We start from the raw sequence: 19,234 nt of genomic DNA on the forward strand, positions 1-19,234 counted from the left end.
GGCTGTGCGGATTTCGGGGCCACCCCTAGCTATCCTAACTTTCTTCAACTTCGCGGCGAACGGCCCACTGATGACGGAACAGTCGGCTCCAGTATCGACGAGAGCGGTCACACTGAGGCCGTTGATAAGAACGTCGAGGTCGCTAGTTCGCCGTCTCGCGTTACAGTTAGGGCCTGGCGTCGGGTCACGGCTGCGTCGACTTGTTCCGCTGCTTCCATGTTGCGTAGTCAGGTTACCTTCGGTAAGTGATGTTTCGCCATCAGGACTTTGCCTGGTTGGCGTCGTGTTCGGAAAGCTCCGACGCGGCGTCGTAGTCATCGGAGGATGATCTTCGGTAGTTCGTCGCACAGCAACCGTACCTCCATCGGCTGCTTCCCTTGGTTGCCCGGATGCGGGCTAGGAGACCAACACTGAGTTGGGCCAGAGTACTGCTGGTGGTGCGGTGACATGCGGCGGCTGGGCGACGGCAAACGGGAAGAGCTTCGTGGTGTCCACCGAGTTCCTGTCAGGTAGTCGGCGATGTCACCTGGCTGTTCCCCTGGCTGCGGACGTGGTGCATTGAGGGCGAAGCCACGCAGTCCCATCTGTCGGTACTGGCAACGGCGGTAAGTGAGTCCGGCCTCGCCGCAGTGTTAGCAGAGCGGGCGGTTGTCATGTGCACGCCAAACGTCGGTTTTCCTCGGCGCACTGCGCTGGCCCGCTGGCGAATGGTAGGACGTCGGTGGGGGTGGTGGCGGTGGTGACGTCTGGCGACTGAAGTGCGATGGGGTGGCGTTTTGGCGTGCGCGTGGAGGAGGGGCGTGGCAGCGGGCTGCAGCAGCATAGATCATAACTTGCTGCTGCGGCTCTTGAGGCTTAGGAGGCCCAGCGATTGCTGGATCTCCTGGCGTGCGACGTCCGCGATGGATATTATGTGAGGCTGTGCTGAAGGAAGTAATTTTCGTAGCTCTGCTTGCATGATCGCTCGGATCGTCTCACGCAAGTCAGTGGTTCCTAGCGCTTCAATGCCGGCGTAGCCTGTAGACGAGGAGCTACGGTTATATTGCTGCGTGTGCATCTCGAGCATCTTCTCTATCGTAGATGCTTCTGCGATGAATATGGGGACCGTCTTTGGCGGGTTTCTGATCAGCCCGGCGAAGAGTTCCTGCTTTACTCCTCGCATGAGCAGACGGATCTGCTCCTCGGACATGTCGGACACTATGTGGCAAAAGAGTTTAATCATATCTTCCCTGAATAGCGCGACGTTTTCGTTTGGCATCTGCATGCGGGTTTCGAGAAGAGCTGCGGCCTTCTACTTGCGCACCACACTTGCGAAAGTAGTGAGAAACCTGGCGCGAGAAATGTCCCACGTTGTAGGGCTTCGCTCTTGATTCTCAAACCTAGTCCGAGCACCACCTTCTAAGGCGAAATACACATTCCGGAGCTTGTCATCGTCTGTCCAGTCAATGAAGGCGGTGACGTGGTCGAACCTTTCGATCCAGCTGTCCAGGTCTTCCAGTGGCGAACCGCCGAAAGTTGGTGGCTCTTTAGGTTGCCGGAGCAGGAGTGGTGCAGGCGGAACAGGCGCTTACATGGTTGCCGTGGTCGATGTCAACGTCTTGGTTTTCTGAGCCTTGTCCAGTAAAAGCCCGTACTCTGGTGGCAGACCTTCTTGCCTGCGGCTAACTCGCTGCTCGTTGCTGGCGTCGGTGTTTTCACGGCGTGGGCTGGGTTCACGGCTTGACAGAGGCGTCTGGTGCATGGAAGAAACAGCACCTCCACCAGATGTCGCGGGGTCGTGACGTGGACGAATAGAGCACACTGCGAGTCGAATAATAAATTGTTTATTTGGGCGAACCTATGCCCAGTAAGCGGAAAGTCGGACATTCGACGGCCGACGGAGCGTCGGCCGTCGATCAACTACTGACAAGCGGCGAATTGCATCGCCGTTTATACTCTTGCCATCGAATGTTTTAGCGTTATCGCTGGTGGTGGCGTAGGTTCTAGAATAATCTACAGTTCGCGGAGTGGGTGTGATCTTATCTAAATGATCTACTACCGCCCTGAAGCTTCTCTAAAACTGCAGGCTCGGTTTGCGCTGAGAATTGGGTAATGTATTCGGGCGATAACAAAACTTGAGAAATGGAGTGTGGCAATACGATAAGGCAAAATTGTTGCATGATTTGATTATATATATTGAAATACGTTTAAGGGTCGAAGCTCCTTAAAGCGGGACCCGTTCGTCCCTCGTAGCCGTTGTAGTATGTAACAACTAAAACATTTTGACTTTCAAGGTGGTGCCAGTGAGAGGTTTCTTCTGTGCGTTGTTGAACAATAAAAGATAGTGCTAAATGTACATCCCAATGGCTGGTAATGGGGAATGAGAGACATGAGCATTCGGCTTTTAGTGAACGCGCACGCTGCGATCTCCATTGGCAGCCATTGGCATGTACATTGAGCTTTATCTGACAGGAAAAGGTTGCTACGTTTTCCTCGCTGGGCGTAACCTCCTTGGTTTTAGCAAGCTTTAGTGAGCGTTGGGCCGCAGTGTCATGAATACAATGAACTATAGTATATACCATGAACTCGAGGTGGTTAAAGGTGGGAAGTAGACCCGAAGCGCAAGCCGTAAGAAAATGTGCGTGTGCCACCTCTCGTTTAGTCCTTGGAATGTCCGCTGGATGGCAGTGCTCCTATATGGGGAATATATATTGAAATGATGCAAGATGGTGGTACTTGGAGTGTTGAATAGATGGATGAACGGACACACAGACAGATACATGGATGGACGCTTGAACGGACGCAGGGGCGGATGCATGGACGAACGCAGGTACGGACGCACGAACAAACACACGCACAGACGGGCGGATGGACGCATGGACGGTCACACAGACGGACGCATGGACAGACGGAAGCAAGAACGAATGGACAGACGAATGCTTCGCCCCACTCGCCATCATTCACTCCGTGGATATGCTGCCAATTTTCTAAAAGTTGTCTTTCATTACCGATGCAAGAAACTTCACTAAGTTTAACATCTAATGGTCCAACAAGTGCTTTTACGAAGCCCAATCACGCTGTATTAAACGGAAGTCAATAAAATAAAAAAAACTCATGCTCATGTATACACGAAAATGTGTTTTGTTTTTATGAAATTACCATAAATGCTTACAATGTAATGCACAGTTAGTATCATAAATCTGCACAAAATAGAGGACAGCCTCTTTTCTAAGTAGAGGACTATATTGGCTGTGAATTTCTGTAGTCGAATAAATAAATTTGGGCCTCTCTTTTGACGAGTACAAAAGCACACAATTTATAAGCCGGTGCACAAGAATATAAAACACATCAACATTTTAATACGGGGCTAAACCACTGGTGTCCTGAAAAGCTGCATGTATGTAGATTTTGTAAAACATAATCAGTGATTTTCTCCGTATTCCTGATCGACTGCTGCGCAGCATTTGTAAGACTCTTAGTGCCCGTACTGCTGTCTCGGTCGTATGCCAAGAAAGGTGGTTATCATAAGATGTTCCCAGATATTTTACCGAGTTTATGTGTGATATATTTCGCAGGTTACATGTTATTTTAGATAATAGTGACCGGGTTTTCAAAAAAACTGTAATTGCGCTCTTTGAAACATAAAGACTTAAATGAATAGCCTGCCACCAATTATTGTTTGCTAACTTATACGTTTGTGAGCGAATATATAGCGATTGTAAATCACTGTCTGACGCAAAAAAAAAAGATAAGCCGCCTACATATACCTGTCTGTATACTTAATCATGACTTGAAATAGTTCGTAGCAATATAATAAAAAGAATAGGCGAGGTGACTGCTCCCTCAAGAACTCCTCGTAACCTGGAATATATACTTGAAGAATGATACTGAGTAGGCAATAAAAATTCTTCCTCAGTTAAAAACTCCTTAAACTACCTTACCATATATTTAGAGGTATAAAATTTTAATTGATTCAAAAATGTTTTATGTTCTACTCTACCGTAAATTTTCACTGACATGAATATTGTTGCTTTTTTTGCTCGCGCGGATAGGGTTTGCAGTGTGCGGAGCACGCGGAGCGTCGACAGGCGGACACGGGCGTGCTTGATCGCAGGTTTGATCACGACATAGTCGGAGGCGCTGCTACAAGGTAACTTTTGATCGCTGAGTGGCTAACCTCTGAACCACGGTCTAAGAATGGTTTAGGCGAGAGAATGGCGCATGGGGAGGCTTCGTGGGGAAAGGCGCATGCTGTTCTGGTTAGGAAACTTCTCCAGAGAGGGTGTGCTAAACTAGCCACCCACAGCCGCCGCTTGCTAATGCTATCCAGCCGCATTCTTTGTGTCCCTTCACTTCACGCTGGATATGTTGTCGCTTGTTCTTCTGAACGTGCTCGCGTAAGTAGGCACTTCGACATCCTTCGTTGTACAGTGTGCTAGTGTGCTCCGCGATGGGGAAGTGCTTTTGTACCCTACTACAAAGATGTCGTGAAAAGAAAAGTTTTCGCTTTTTACGCCACCGCAAGATTAAGCCAGGCTTGAAGCATGGAGGTTGGCGATCCCTCGCAAGAACCGCGTCCTTCAACGGACAGATGGTGTGTGCGAAAAACATTTCGCCCAGAATGTTATATTGAAAGCGTGGTCTGCAAAAATCAATGGCCACGTTCTGATGTCTGGCAGCAGAAGAGCAGGACTTCCGAAGGACGCCGTCCGATCTATTTTCGAAGGAGCGCCTAGTTATTTGACTAACAAGATAGGGAGTCCTCTAAAACAGTTGAGGCGGCATACTTGCCGCGCAGTTTCCTCTGCGAGCACAGGCAGGACCAGCAGCGGGTTTCAAGCCGAGCAGCAAGCAGCAACAGCCCCAAATTCAGATGCTAAAGTCAACGAAAACAGCGATGTCGTTCCGGCAAGTGACCCTGGCATTTCACCTTTCGATGAAATGTTCTGCGCTGCATCAACTTTGTGCCTTCCGAAGCCATCTTGGGGTGTTCATCGCATTGACTTGGAAGAGTATCATGACCTCGTGTTCCACGGTGCCGCTGTGCTTCGCGCAAGTGATGGATTATGTGTGTTTTTCAACAGAAAAACTGTGCATGTGAAAGTAGACATGACTGTCCAAGTGCATATATTTGGCAAGCCGATTGATTGTAGCGCAATGGGTTTAAATAATTTTGCTGCAACGGCATCGCAAATTGAACGTATCTTGAAAAATGTTGACAGTGTAGATGTCTGCGCTGCAGGACCCAGTTTGAAAGACTTTCCTTCTGTGGCCCCTGAGTCTGTTTTTATTGACTGCCAAAGCTAATGGAGGCATAAAAGGTGTGAATGGGTTTAAATAATTTTGCTGCAACGGCATCGCAAATTGAACGTATCTTGAAAAATGTTGACAGTGTAGATGTCTGCGCTGCAGGACCCAGTTTGAAAGACTTTCCTTCTGTGGCCCCTGAGTCTGTTTTCATTGACTGCCAAAGCTAATGGAGGCATAAAAAGTGTGAAGTGTTGTTACCGAAAGGAAGCATATGTCGTGCATGCAGCAGTCTTTTTGATACACTCAGAATTCATGCAAAGCGGCAGGCTGCTCAAGCAGAAAACGGCGACCACTGAAGCGCATCAGACTGTCTGTGTCGCTGTCATGCAAGGTTCTTTTAGATTTTTAGTAAGAAGAGCTCTCTAAGGTTTAAACCTACGAGAGACTTAACAAAGACACAAAGCCCTTTGTACCAAAACTCAAACAAGAAGTTTAATTGAAAAGTAAAAAGACGAAAATCCCCCATAAAACGAAAAAAACTCATAAACAGTCAACTGAACACGGCGAAATCAATCTATCAACACCCAACAAAGAAGTTCAAAGTGTTCAATTCAATCTAACGTCCGAATGGGGCTGAGCGGTGGAGTAGGGCAAGATATCTCTTCAGTCTTACGGCGGTGATGAGCAAACCGGAACGCGGTGATTCTGGCTTCAGGACGCGACGGGGATGAAGGAACGCTGGCTGCTGACGACACGTCGAGAAACCAGACCGGAACGTGGTGTCTCTGGCTTTAGGAGTGTGGACCCATCGGTGACGAGAGAACGCAGGCTGGTGGTGACGCGTAAGGGAACCAGGGTCAACCTGGCCAGGCAGCTGGGCGCACAGCTCGGGCCCGTAGCCCGACGGCTGTTGCTCGCATATTTGAACTAAAGTCCACATGCCCTGGGTAGGAGTTCAGGACCAGATGGCCACGGCCCTCTCGAGCGGGAATATGAGGACAGGAGGCCTTGGCCGGTTGAAGCCCTGCAGGTTCGGGTCCGACGCCCGACGGCCCATCTTCAGCGCCCGGTCCGGTGACGACCTTTCGCTTGCCCCGTCTCCTTCGAACTCTCCTTGATCTGCTCTGCTCAGGCTTCTGCTTCCACTCTGCCCCACTTGTCTCGTCCCGATCGGAGATTCTCAACTTTCGTGGTACCCAGTCGTTTTTGTTGTTGTTGTTGTTCTATTGTTAGTGGCGCATACCCCCTGTGGGGGATTGGCCAAGAACCGAGTGGTTTCAAAATTTACTGTTCTGATTTGGAAGGATGGAGGTATAACATAAAGATTACCGATAGCCTAGGCAAGTGTAGTGCTTAATGTAATTCATACAAATATTTACACAAACGAATTTATTCTTAGAATAGAGCAATAATGTGATTTTATACGTATACAATTATGTGGACATGTTAGGATAATGAAACTAGTTAATTAGTCAACCTATTATTTTCATCAATAAAGTCCCGGACGGCCGCGCATACACTCCCAGTAGAGAAACCAGAAATGGAAGCTCCAAAAGACAAAATGACAGGCAGAAATAAGTCCATACCAACACCACGCAAAGGTATTTCTAATAAGAATTTTCGTAATGTGTTAAACGCCTGCAGGTCAAAAAGAAATGGTATATTGTTTCCAGTTCATCACAGAATGCGCACAGTGGCGAAGATGCCTGAGCAGACCTGTGTTTATAGAAATTTAGATTTGGTACCCGGAAACGCAGCCTTGTGATAGCTACTTCTTGTTTTCGAGTGCGGCAAATGTCTCTTCGCCAGGGATATGATAAATGGCGATATTCTGTAGAGTTTGTTAGCGCTGAACCTTTAAAGACTTGCATAAGCGTACGTCTGCGGAATCGAGCAGCAGTCACATAAGCGGAAGATGGACAGAGCAGTAAAATTGGTTCACTGATTGACGACTTAGCTAAGGAATTGGCTATTTCATTCAAAAACAAACTTTATGTCCAGGCACCCCAACTAATCGTACTTTTCTCAAATGCACAGGTACTAGTGCACGGAGCGCCTTTGTTCCCTGATTATCAGCACCAACAGAAAGCGCTGCACAGAGAGATAGGGAATCTGTTATTATGACAGCTGATGTAATTTCTGTATATAACATGCGTAAGGGAAGCACTACTGCCAGAAACTCGGCCACAAAAATGGGTATGAAAGCGGGTAGTCGAAGAAAATAAATCCAATTTAAAATCGGGTTGAAAATACCAACCCCTGACTTTTTGTCGTATTGCGATGCGTCTGTAGCAATAATAGCGTTCGTTGTAATACGGCGCAGGTGATCTTGTAGTAAACCATTCAAAATATTATGGGGAAGTAATTTGTCATTATTAGAAAAAATGTTGTCGAATTGAATTTCCACCAAGGCTGAATTATCACGACTCGGCATGATGTCGCATGTACGTACGTTTAGAGGCTCCAGTAAATTTTGCACGAATATATTTTGTGGCGTGTGAAATTGCGGCCATCTAGCACCAAAAAATTATTCCGGGGTGGAAATAAAGGCTGTTTCTGAATGTCGTACTGGTGATTCATAAATTCTTAAGAATATCTGAACAGTCAGAAGGCGAATTCCACAAGAAAGCGGAGGGACCCTCGACTCGAGATACACTGTTTTGGGAAGGCCAAGGCATAAGCTCAAAGCTTCTCTTTCCAGAAGAATTAGAGGCCGCAACTTGTAAGCTGGAACTCCAGAGAAAAGTACACAACGAAATTCCGAAATAGGACGAACATACATGCGATATATCATTAATAATGTGTCTCTTCTCATACCTATGTGGTAGTTGCTTAGCCTACGTAATATGCCAATGGCCCGCACAACTTTTCCGGCGATATATTTGATATGAGGTCGCCAGTTAAGCGATGTGTGATAAATTACTCCAAGGTATTCAACAGATTCCACCTGTGGTATATTCTCATGATGGTAAAACAGAAAGATGTTCACACTGTACTGCAGCAGGAAAACAAGAAGGGCACATTTACTCGGATTAAGTAAAAAGCTGTTGCCATCGAACCAGCTCTCCAATATATAAACGTAAGTCTGCAGCCGTTCATATAAGGTCTGAATGTTATCTGCCATTGCAAAAAAAATGCGATATCGTCTGCATAAACATAAGTTGTTATATCCTGTTTGCGTGGAATGATGCTCAATAGTAAATTAAATAGCACCGGGGAAAGCACCGAGCCTTGCGGTACTCCCCTCATTTGGGTATGAGTTGATGATGAAAACCCATCTTTAAAACAATAAAATTTCCTGTTTGCGAGAAAATTGTGAACCCACGCTACTATGTACGATGGAAAATCAAGATATTCTAATCGATCTATCGAAATAGAGTGCTGTACGGTATCATATGCTTTAGCGATGTCTAAGGTAACTAAGGCTGCATATTTTTTATGCAGCCGACCTAATTGAAGCCGACTCTCTAAATCAACGTGGGCATCCCAAATTGAACAACCAGCCCTGAACCCAATTTGACAAGGACTTAAATTTGACCTCATGGTAATAATTTCATTAACTCGTATATTGATAATTATCTCAACCAATTTCACTAAGTTTGATGTCAGTGTGATCGGCTTTATGTCATCGAACGTGTATGCATCATTTTCATTTTTTAGCAACAATACAATTTTGGCAAGTTTCCATTCTGGAGGTATCCATGCGTTCCCTAACGTATAATTCACTATTTCTAGCAAAAGATTAGGCGATTCCTGGAGTAAACATTTCAACATAGAGTTCGTAATCCCATCTGGTCCGGGAGCCGTTCTTGGTAAGCATAATACTGTCTGATTCAATTCAGCTAAAGAAACTTCTGGAAATTCATGCAAGTTTACAAGAATGGAGTGAATAGCCAAAACATTAGCAGCGAAGCGGCGTTCTAAACCTTGCGCTATGTCTTCTAGAGAGGTGTTGATTTTTACCGGCGTCAAGACACATGACTGCAACGTTAAAGGTGCTGGCAGTACTTTTCTTGTCCGAAGATAAGCGAACAAAGCACGCTTATTTTTGATTTAGAAAGATAATCAAAATGTCTACTGTCGTATTCTTCTTTCGCGCGGTTCACTGTACACCAGCAAGGAATTGATAGTCCTTCCAGTTTGTCGGGCTCTGATTAAGAAGAAGTTTTTTTGCAGTCGGCTTTTCGTCTTCTATAATCGCGCGTACACTCATCGTTCCATCAACGAGAGGAGGATCGTTTATTGGATGGAATAGAAAATTCAGAATTTTTTCTAGATCCCTCCAGCATTGAACCAATCGTAGATGCAATCTCCTTAGTACTGGCATTTCCAAGCTTGGAAATGGCAGAATAGAGGCAGGCTTGAAATTTGCTATGGTTGATGTATGTGCGTTATGGCTGACCTGAAGTTATTGTTGGACAAGTAATGTCAAAAACTACAGCAAGATGGTCACTGTTAGTTGCCGAATCCAGAACAACCCATAACAAAACCTTGATTGCATTGGAGCAAAACGTTAAATCCAATAATGAGCTAGCTTGACCTCAGACATGTTATATGACCTTCATTCAGACAGGACAGGTTGTGATCAATAGGCGATTCCCACAGTCACCTACCACAAGAATCTGTCCTTATACCCCAAGGCAAATGATGTGAATTAAAGTCCCTTGTGAGTACAATTTCCTTTCTACATGCTACCAAAACGCTGTCAAGATAACGCGTGCTTTGCACACCGGAGGGGAAGTAACAATTTACAATTGAAAAAGGGTGGTATCCGGGGAGACACAAGTCTAATGCTAATAATTCACAATCCAAGTCTAACATTCTGAAAGAAATTTTCGCCCTATGGCATAATTTACTTGATACAAGGAACAATAAACCACCACCACGTGATGGGCGATCTATTCGAAAAGAACGAAAACCTGCAAGATGTAAATTTTTATCTGGTGTGAGCCAATGTTTCTTGGAGAATTATAATATCAAAAATAAAATTATTGCAAAAGTAATCTAAGTTGGTTGAGGCTGAAAATATAGAACGGCAGTACCACTGTAGTACCCTCAACTGACCTTTGGTGTTCAGCGCACCACAGAGGTGCATGTCGCGCCCTTGTTAGCATCTTCACGCGAAGTAGCTGATTCATTCCGTTTAGATTTGGACTTAAGATCGGTGAAGATAGGGGATCTGGTACGTTTATTAGTTCGTATATCGAGTTCCATATCCGTAGCAGTACTTGTGCTCGGCTGAGGCGAATGTCGGTCTAAGTGAAACTGTGTTCCTGATTGCTTAGCCTTGCCTGCAGATGCAGAAAGTTCGTCCAACACTACATTGCGTAGCTGTGTGGCGTCACTGGTAATGTGCAGTACTGGAGGTTCTGTACTAGTCTGTACTGTTTGTCCAATCTGACTTGAAAGAATTTGCACTAAACAGTCGGAAAGGTTAGATATCAGTTTATTTATTGCCTTACTCATTGCCTTTCCACAGCAGTTTCAATAGCCTGCGATAGGTTTGAGTCCATACTGGAAGTGCAGCGCGCTGTAATACCAGAGTATCCAAAAGGGCTGTCTCTAACTATGTCAATGGCTTCCCTTCAAGAACAGCGGCGGCGGTCAATAACTTCTAGGATTTGAACCTCCCGGGAACGAGCGGAACAGTCAGAGTTGTCGGCGCAGTCACTGTCCCCACAGAGACAGACAGCACTTTTCCACTGTTGCAGTACAATTGCTTGAAGGATGGCTCGCTCCGCAGGTGCTACAACGAACGTTAGAAATACATCCTCCCACACTGTGGCCGAATCTCCAGCCGTTCTTGCACTGAATCGGACGAGAAGCCAGGGGTTCTACTCGGACGATCAGTGGCCATAATTTAATTTCTGACGGGCATTTTGTGCTCACAAATGTCGCGATGACAGACTCGGTGGGTACCCTCTCTTTGTCGACTAGGCGATTACACCAGTAAATTGAAATTACGCCTGCTCCAGAGAGCCTGTCTGGGGTCTATGCTGGACTCAGCTTGGAGTCGACTCCCCGTACAAGGCCTTTGGTACATTCAAGGTGAGCCGGAATGAAAGCACTCACCGGGATAGCAGCAAAGGAGGCGCATTTGAGAAGATCCTGCACACAGGTCTCATCCGACGACCTACACACGATACCTCCTCGCCCAAATGGGCGCATATTTGTGATGGTCTGGAAATGGTTTGAAGTTGTCTTAAGTTCCTTTTTAAAGGCCTGAGGGTTTGTAAGTCTGACGAAGCCTCCATTTTTAGGTACCAGTGCCACGGGAATGCTGTCGCTACCACTGCGGAAAAAGGAGTCTAGCGGTAATTCATTAGAAGGCAGAGACGCTGACCAGGCGGATCGCGCCTGGCCAGGAGAAGTAGTCGACATGAGCACTAGAGATATGGTTAGACTCAGAAACAGATAAACTATAGAATCGGACTCTAAGACAGAAAGTTAAAACCACTCAATCCTCAGCCAAGAACATCCCAGCAGGTTGAACACGGGCAAGCGTTACGTGTCCTTCCTGGAACGGTGCAATTTTCTCGTTCTAGGAGCAACGACTCTCTCATTGGGCCTTGAAATCTCCATGGTGGGACGTCATAGAACCAAAATGTTCCCGCCCACACGTGCCGCAACCGAGCGTTATCTTCATCTTCTTCTGGCTGATGGAGCCGCGCACTTTTTAAACGCGCACAATCACATTACGGTCGCCTACAAAGAAACACAATGTTGACGCCTTGCGTGAAGCAAGGTTCATTTTCAAGAAGGCACGAGCACGGCTACTGAAGCGCAAACGGCAAAGAACTAAAGAACCAGAAGAAATAAATCTGAAATAATGAAACTGCAAGAAGAGGATATCGAAAAGAAACTCCAAGCTTTTGATATTCCACTGATGCAGCTTTTTCTTGTGAAATATTGTATATCTGCAGCTAAGTGCACTACGAAGAATAACAGGTGCTATACAGATGACTGGCTACTCCTATGCCTCTTGCTTAACATCAGGAGACCCTCTACTTACGCATTTTTACGAAGCATTAACATATTGCCGATGCCATGCACAACCACCATTAGAAGATATATAAACATGATGGGGCTCTAATGTGGCTTTGATGAGAACTTTTTTAAAGCTGTCAAGATTAAATTGGTAAAGAAGACACCTTTTCAATGCAGAGGGATGCTTATTTTAGATGAGATACAGGTCAGGAAAGAGATGACTGTAAACTCGAAGAACATTACATATGCTGGTCTTGTTGACTATGGAGACCAAGGTGGACAAAGAAATGAGCTGGCTGACCTTGGTCTAGTGTTTGCTTTTGCTCCTTTTGCTGACAGCTACTAACAACCAATGGCAGTATTTGCATCAAAAGGTGCAACAAAGGGTACACTTCTTGCACAGCTGTTGCTTCAGTGCATTGTGCATTCAGAGCAGGAAAGAGTTTATGTTGATAGTGTGGTCTGTGACGCTGCATCTACCACTAGGTCAATGTGGAAGCAGATTGGGTTAATCAGTGCTCTAGGACATGTTGTAAATGCTTTCGAGCATCCCCTAGATTCATCCAGATAAGTGTATGCTGTGGCAAATACCCCTCACTTGTTCAAGTGTATTATAAATCGTCTTTATGATAAGAAATATTGACAGTAAATGGGAAAATTGTGAAGGGGTCATGCTATGATGCACTTTTTGTTGCCGACACCAAAAACGCACCAGAGCTTAGGGTGTGTCCTAAGTTGACTTACTCGCATGTTAATCTATCACATATGCTCAAAATGCGAGTGAAGTTGGCCACACAAAGTTTTAGCAACTAAGTTGCTAAGGGCATTTTTTGTATGCACGGAGAGGCACACCACGGCTTGAGAATGTGGAATCAACTGTGGATTTCACACTCCTAATGAATGATCTTTTTGATGCCCTCAATCGTCGCTTTGCTGCAGAAGGCCTCACCCTTGAATGCCTCACCCTTGAAGGCCTCACCCTTGAATGCCTCATTCTTGAATGCCTCACCCTTGAATGCAGAAGGCCTCAACCTTGGATTTGTGTCACGAAAGCTTGCCACTCAAAACCTGTTCTGGGATGTTCTGGGCAGAAAGGCATTTTATAGCTACCAGAAGCCGACTTGGTAAATTGCAAAACCAGAGGGTGGATCGCGCATACGAATGTGCATCTATTTTTTCTGTTTAAAGAGGCTGAGGAGCACTTCGCAAAACATGCTGGGGAGAGAGATGTATATGATCACATGACCGATGCAGTGCTAAAAATTTCAACTTCAAGTTTCCATGTGCTGCTCACAAAGAAGTTTCTGCCAAGCTATTGCACCATTACGTGTGCCTACGCATGCGGCAATTATGCAGGTGGCTAAAAAATGAGCATTTAAAAAAGAATCAAGACGCGCAAATTTTCGAAACTAGTATATTTGATTCAGGAGAAGAGAAATCTATATGTGTAATATCTGTGCTTGTGTGCTTGTGATCGATAGCAAGAGATAAAAGCAGTAGTGCTTGTGTGTACTGTGATCATGGTGTACATTGAAGTACCGTTTGTTTCGGGTTTGTCTGTTAAGTGTTTCATTTATAAATGTACTGCTGCTCCGATAAAAAAATGAATTTTAGGATTTTCACGCACGCAAATGTGTGTGTCCATGTCATGAAGTAAAGGAAGTCATAACGCATAATAAGATGTATACACATTAGAAGTTACACAAAGCGAAATCGTTGAATGGGATATCACGACTCACTAGCCGCTTATTTAGCCACGACGTAGTGAGCATTCCATGTGGATTAATTTCATCCCCTAAATTTTTTGCGCGCTTACCGCCTACGCTAATGTTATCGCATAATAAAGGCCTCGAGGGCGGCGGAAAAGAAAACTGGCTCCAAATCAGCATGTTACGCCACAAATGCAGTCAAAAGACCATATCTTGCGTCTGGAGAGAGTGAACAAAACGTTTATTTGATGTTCTGCGCAAGAACATTGGTGAATGGTATTCTGGAGGCGCTGCGTTAGTGTCTCGAGTGTGTAGCGGAGGCGAACGAGCGCATCGGGGTACGTCAGACACAAGCGCCATCTGGCAGTTATCTTCGAAAACGAAGGCGTGCAGCCCACGGAGAAATATGCGCGCCAGTCTCGGAGGTGATAAGGTGTAGAACGCAAAGCGACGGGCAGGTGCCACCACCGTGACGTCGTAGCAAAGCATTGGAAGCACCTTTTTGAGCATCACGTTGCACTTTCAGCGCAGTGCGATAAACGCTACATTCCTTAGAGTTACTTGTGTGTGCCTCTTCTAGTATAAAGGCAAACATACCAAACTTCGAAGTGTTGTTATGGCGCTTCAGATATGCGAAATAGTTACTTTTTAATTGACAATCGCACAACTATGAACGTTAAACCTTGAGCAATATTGGTGGGCGCTGCGAATTGGTTTGGACATTTAATGTCTTTGAAGGTATCGTTAGGGTGCACAAACAGACAAAAGTACCGCCAGACGGGCAGACAGACAGACAAGCAGGCAGGCAGACAAACAGACAGACCAAAATGTTTCCATCGAAAGTCCCCAAGAAAGAACTATCGTCTTCAAAACTCAGCTTGTAATCTTAACCGCCTGCGATTGTGACGAAGTTGCAAATAATGCGCTAATTTCCTGACGTAATAGGTGGTTTCACAGAAACTTCCCGTCACCCCCGCAAATATCAGCCAGACAACTAGGAAATTGCCACAGGTGCGCTGCTTCGCCTTTGCTACATAACCCTGAATGCTGCAAGCCTAATGAATTTATTCATACGTTTTTATAAGGCAGTAAGGTCAAACAACATATTTAATGAACGATCTGCTTCATAAAAGCGACCTTCGGTGCCAGAGCTAGGGAAACTGGATTCTTACTTTACTGAGCTTGAGCTAGGGTGGCTCCGACCTCTAGCGGCTCTGCTGCGCCGGCGGAGCATTTGTTGCTAGCGCCATCTGCTGACAGGTTTGAGAAGCAGAGCTTTGTCTCGAAGCGAAGAGTGGTGGCGTTCTATCACCCAAACTATTCTTACACCGTGCTCTGAACCTAACTTGGTCCGTACTGGCCTCGATCGCGAGCGAAAATATTCGTGCGACACTGAAATCATGGCGCAGTTTGAAAGGAAGCTTGACTGCGTGTGTAAGTTTGAGCCACGAACGCTTCGACAGCACCAAGCTGGGGGTGGCAGCGTCATTTCTTCATCATCATCATCATCATCATCATCATCATCATCAGCCTGACTACATCCACTGCAGGACAAAGTCCTTTCCCATGTTCCGCCAGTCAACTCGGTCCTGTGCTTGCTGCTCTCCAAGGTGCTCTCCATTAACTCCTATGCCTAACTGTTCCCATTACAGGCCTCTGAAAACCTCCTGTAAGCACGCGGTGAATAGCATTGGGGAGGTTGTATCCCACTGCCTTACACCCTTCTTGATTGGTATTTTGTTGCTTTCTTTATGAAGCACTAAGGTAGCGCAGTTGATCTCCTGCAGATTTCTTCCAAAATGATTATATATTCTTTGTCGACGCCCTGATTTCGCAATGTCTGCATGACTGTTGATATTTCTACTGAATCAAACGCCTTCTTGTAATCTTTGAAGGCTATGTATAGTGGTTGCCTACATTCTGAGTGTCATTTCTCGACAAGAACTAATGAAAACAAAAATACACATCTTACACTTTGTTTTCATACCCCCTTTATATCGTTCTCAAAGTTATTCAGTTTTATTTCAACGTAACGCAAGCAGCAAGCGAGCATAACTTAGGTAGCGCGCGACACACACACACACACACACACACACACACACACACAAACACACACACACGCACACACACACACGATACAACCGCAATGGCCTGTTCGTAGCCAAGCATAATGCTTAACGCTCAGCGAAGACGTAACCGCAAAAGCTGCGTGCTTCTCTAATATCCCAGCCGATACGGCAGTGCAGAAAGTAAAAACAAACAAAAAAGACGCACGCTTTTTTTATCCACCAAGGGGTGCGTCCATGACGGTTAGACATTTCGTGCGGAATGCTGGGAGCTGTGTGGCACGGTATGTCTAGGAAAACTGCCAATTCATTGGCAGTCGTCACCATCGAGATAACGCCGACGCACCGCACACTTTTATCTGTGCACTGAGGTGAAGCAACAGTCACAGGGTGTGTGCACCACTTTATTTTCTATATTATATTCGTTGCTACGTCACTGCATACGTCATTGCGGGACTTCTGAATTCTTTAAGGTCGGTACGCCACGTCGCGGCGTTCTCTCGAACTAAGCCACTGGTGTTCAGAAAAGCTCGATATCTTGGAAAAAAGAGTGACTAGCGTCAGCGATGTGGTACATTTCAGAGAAACACATCCTTTGCTGCAGCAAGTTAAATTCTGGATTAAGAAATGCTGGCCGAAATTTCTGTCTGAAAAGCAGAGCCGCTTCCGGCCATACTTCGGCAAGAAGGTTGTGCTCACTTACTACTTACACTTGGTCTACCGGGGACACCGCATCATGCTTCCCGCGGCGCTAAATCGGCGCATATTGGTCTTGCTTCATGAAACACACCCAGGCATGGCGACCATGAAGAATATTGTAAGATCCTTGTTTTGGTTTTCGGGTGTAGACCGTGAGATTAAGCGATTGGCGCGTGGATGTGCTGCTTGTATACAGGCTGCAGCGATGCCTCCACCACTAACACATGTACCATGGCCCATGACAAAGAAATGGAGCCGGTTGCACGCCGACCATGCAGGTCCCATTGAAGTAAACATGGTATAGGTAGTTGTGTATGCCGAAATGAAGTGGATGGAGGCAGTTCTAACGAGATGTGCAGCAGCAGAAGGTACAGTGGAGGTCCTGAGTGCAAAGTTTTTGAGGTTCAGTCTACCACGTACTCTTGTGACGGGTAATGGACATCAGTTCACGGGTTTCTAATTCCGCAGTTTCCTTGCCAAGAACCAGGTAAAACACTTGACGACAGCACCTTATCATCTCCAATCAGATGGTTTAGCGGAGTGAGCCGTAAGAACGTTGAAGTTAGGTTGAAGAAAAACGAAATACGAATGAAATACGAACGAAACTTGACTGCATTATGCCGAACACAGAATCTGTTAGAGCAAAGCCATGCAACGAACGAGAAGGCCGATGGCTGGTCAGACAGCGTGTTTGGACACGTACGTTTCGGCCACGGAAAAGGTGGATACCAAGTATCATGCAGGACCATCAGGGCAAGCGCATGGCTACAGTGTACACGGCTAAGGGAATGGAACGGTGGCATTTCGACCAAGCGCGACGATGCGACGTTTTAGTTGACGAATTATGCGACAACGACACGCTATCAGCCCGTTAAGAACTATCGGGCGAAAGCACTAGAGACTCACCGACTCCGGCCACTCAACCTTTGCGGCGCTACGCGAAAGCGCCCCTCGCCTGATCGTTTGAACTTTCAAGAAGATTAACATCATCATCACCAGCAAGAAGCGCGGCTCGCTGGCAACGTGACGCTCGCGCTGCGAGCTCCAGCTTGCCGAAGCTCTGGCTGACCCGGAATAAACAACGTGCCACTTATGTTCTTTCGAATAAGTGTCGTGCGCTGTAACAATGGTACACAATGTCTAATTGCGAGTGCCTTGACCGTCCAGTATTGTTCAACAAGCATTTGTGAAAACCATATCATTTAGCTTCTATGAACGAGCGAGCTAGCGCGAAGAAAAGAGCTCGAAAAAGAAAGTGAGAAAGGCAGTGACGCGAAGAGCGAGGGAAAGAAAGAACGAAAGAAAGACAGAAAGAAAGAAAGAAAATAAAGAAAGGAAGACTTCATTTAACTTACCTAAAATCAATTTGGCCTTCCCAGGCTCAATTGACTGTTTGATATCTTAATATTTCATATCTATTTGATACCTTCGAAATAGAGTGGCACCTCAAGGATTGCCTCGCGGCCCCGCTGTTTTTACAGGTTTAGGCCCCAGCAGTACATAGACCCAGGCATCCTTACTTATGTAATTTCCATGTGGCCAATAAGGTTTCCGAATCCACCGCCGAGATTAGCCTTTGGTAACACTTTTCAAATTGTTGCCTAAGAAAGTAAAAAAAATATATACGTATGCTATATTACGTGGCAAAATCACCACGGGGAGCACCGTAGTGAGGGACCACGGAATAATGCATAGCACCTAACCGTTTCGGAGATGCACATAAGTCAAAGTACGCGAATAGATCACTTTAAGAACAGAGCCTCTGACCTAGAAATGAAAAACTTTAAGTGATACGTATAAAGTCGTTGTAGAAACGCACATACGAAATTATAAAAAAAAACATTTTATGATCCTAGGTATATTCTGATTTTCTGCTTAGTAAGAGCGTGGATTTCATGAGTATCACGTTGTTATGGATCCTCTGCAATTGAACACCTTCAGGGTTTGCTAATGGTATACTGAAAATAGTGATAATCAGGGAATTTTCACTAAACATAAAAACACTGCAGCATGTTTTCAATGGTGACTTTTGTTCACTGCTTCCCGACATCATTTTGTTGAATATGTGCCAATTGATATGAGTATGATGAACACTCATCGTGAATCCAGTGACCAATGCTTGTCTAGATTTCTTCTGTCATAACGTGACTTTGACCTGCTAGTTAGTGGTACAAGTTACGGGATGAGGACTTTTACAACAAACACATTGTTTTGTATTTTAGTTGATGAAAAAAGCAAAGGTACTGTTAAAAACTACCAATTACTCGACCATGTCCAGAAGAATTTCCCGCATGATATTTTGTTGCAAACAGAGGTTACTGTGTTGCAACTCTAAAGGCTGTTTGCACAAACAGCAAGAACATTTTTGCATCTCCTAACTACACTGTCACGGAGTGTGCCTGCGTAGGTACAAAACGCCTACCTTTTCTCTTATTTGTCAGGTACGGAGACCTAGTACAAAACACTTTCAATACTTGTGGCGCCTTTAACAAACGGGAAATGAGATGGTTTGTGCTATATTGGTATAACGGTGTTCTTATGTTA

Source organism: Rhipicephalus microplus, chromosome 6, assembly GCF_043290135.1.
Source record: "Rhipicephalus microplus isolate Deutch F79 chromosome 6, USDA_Rmic, whole genome shotgun sequence".
In the NCBI taxonomy this organism is placed as follows: domain Eukaryota; kingdom Metazoa; phylum Arthropoda; class Arachnida; order Ixodida; family Ixodidae; genus Rhipicephalus; species Rhipicephalus microplus.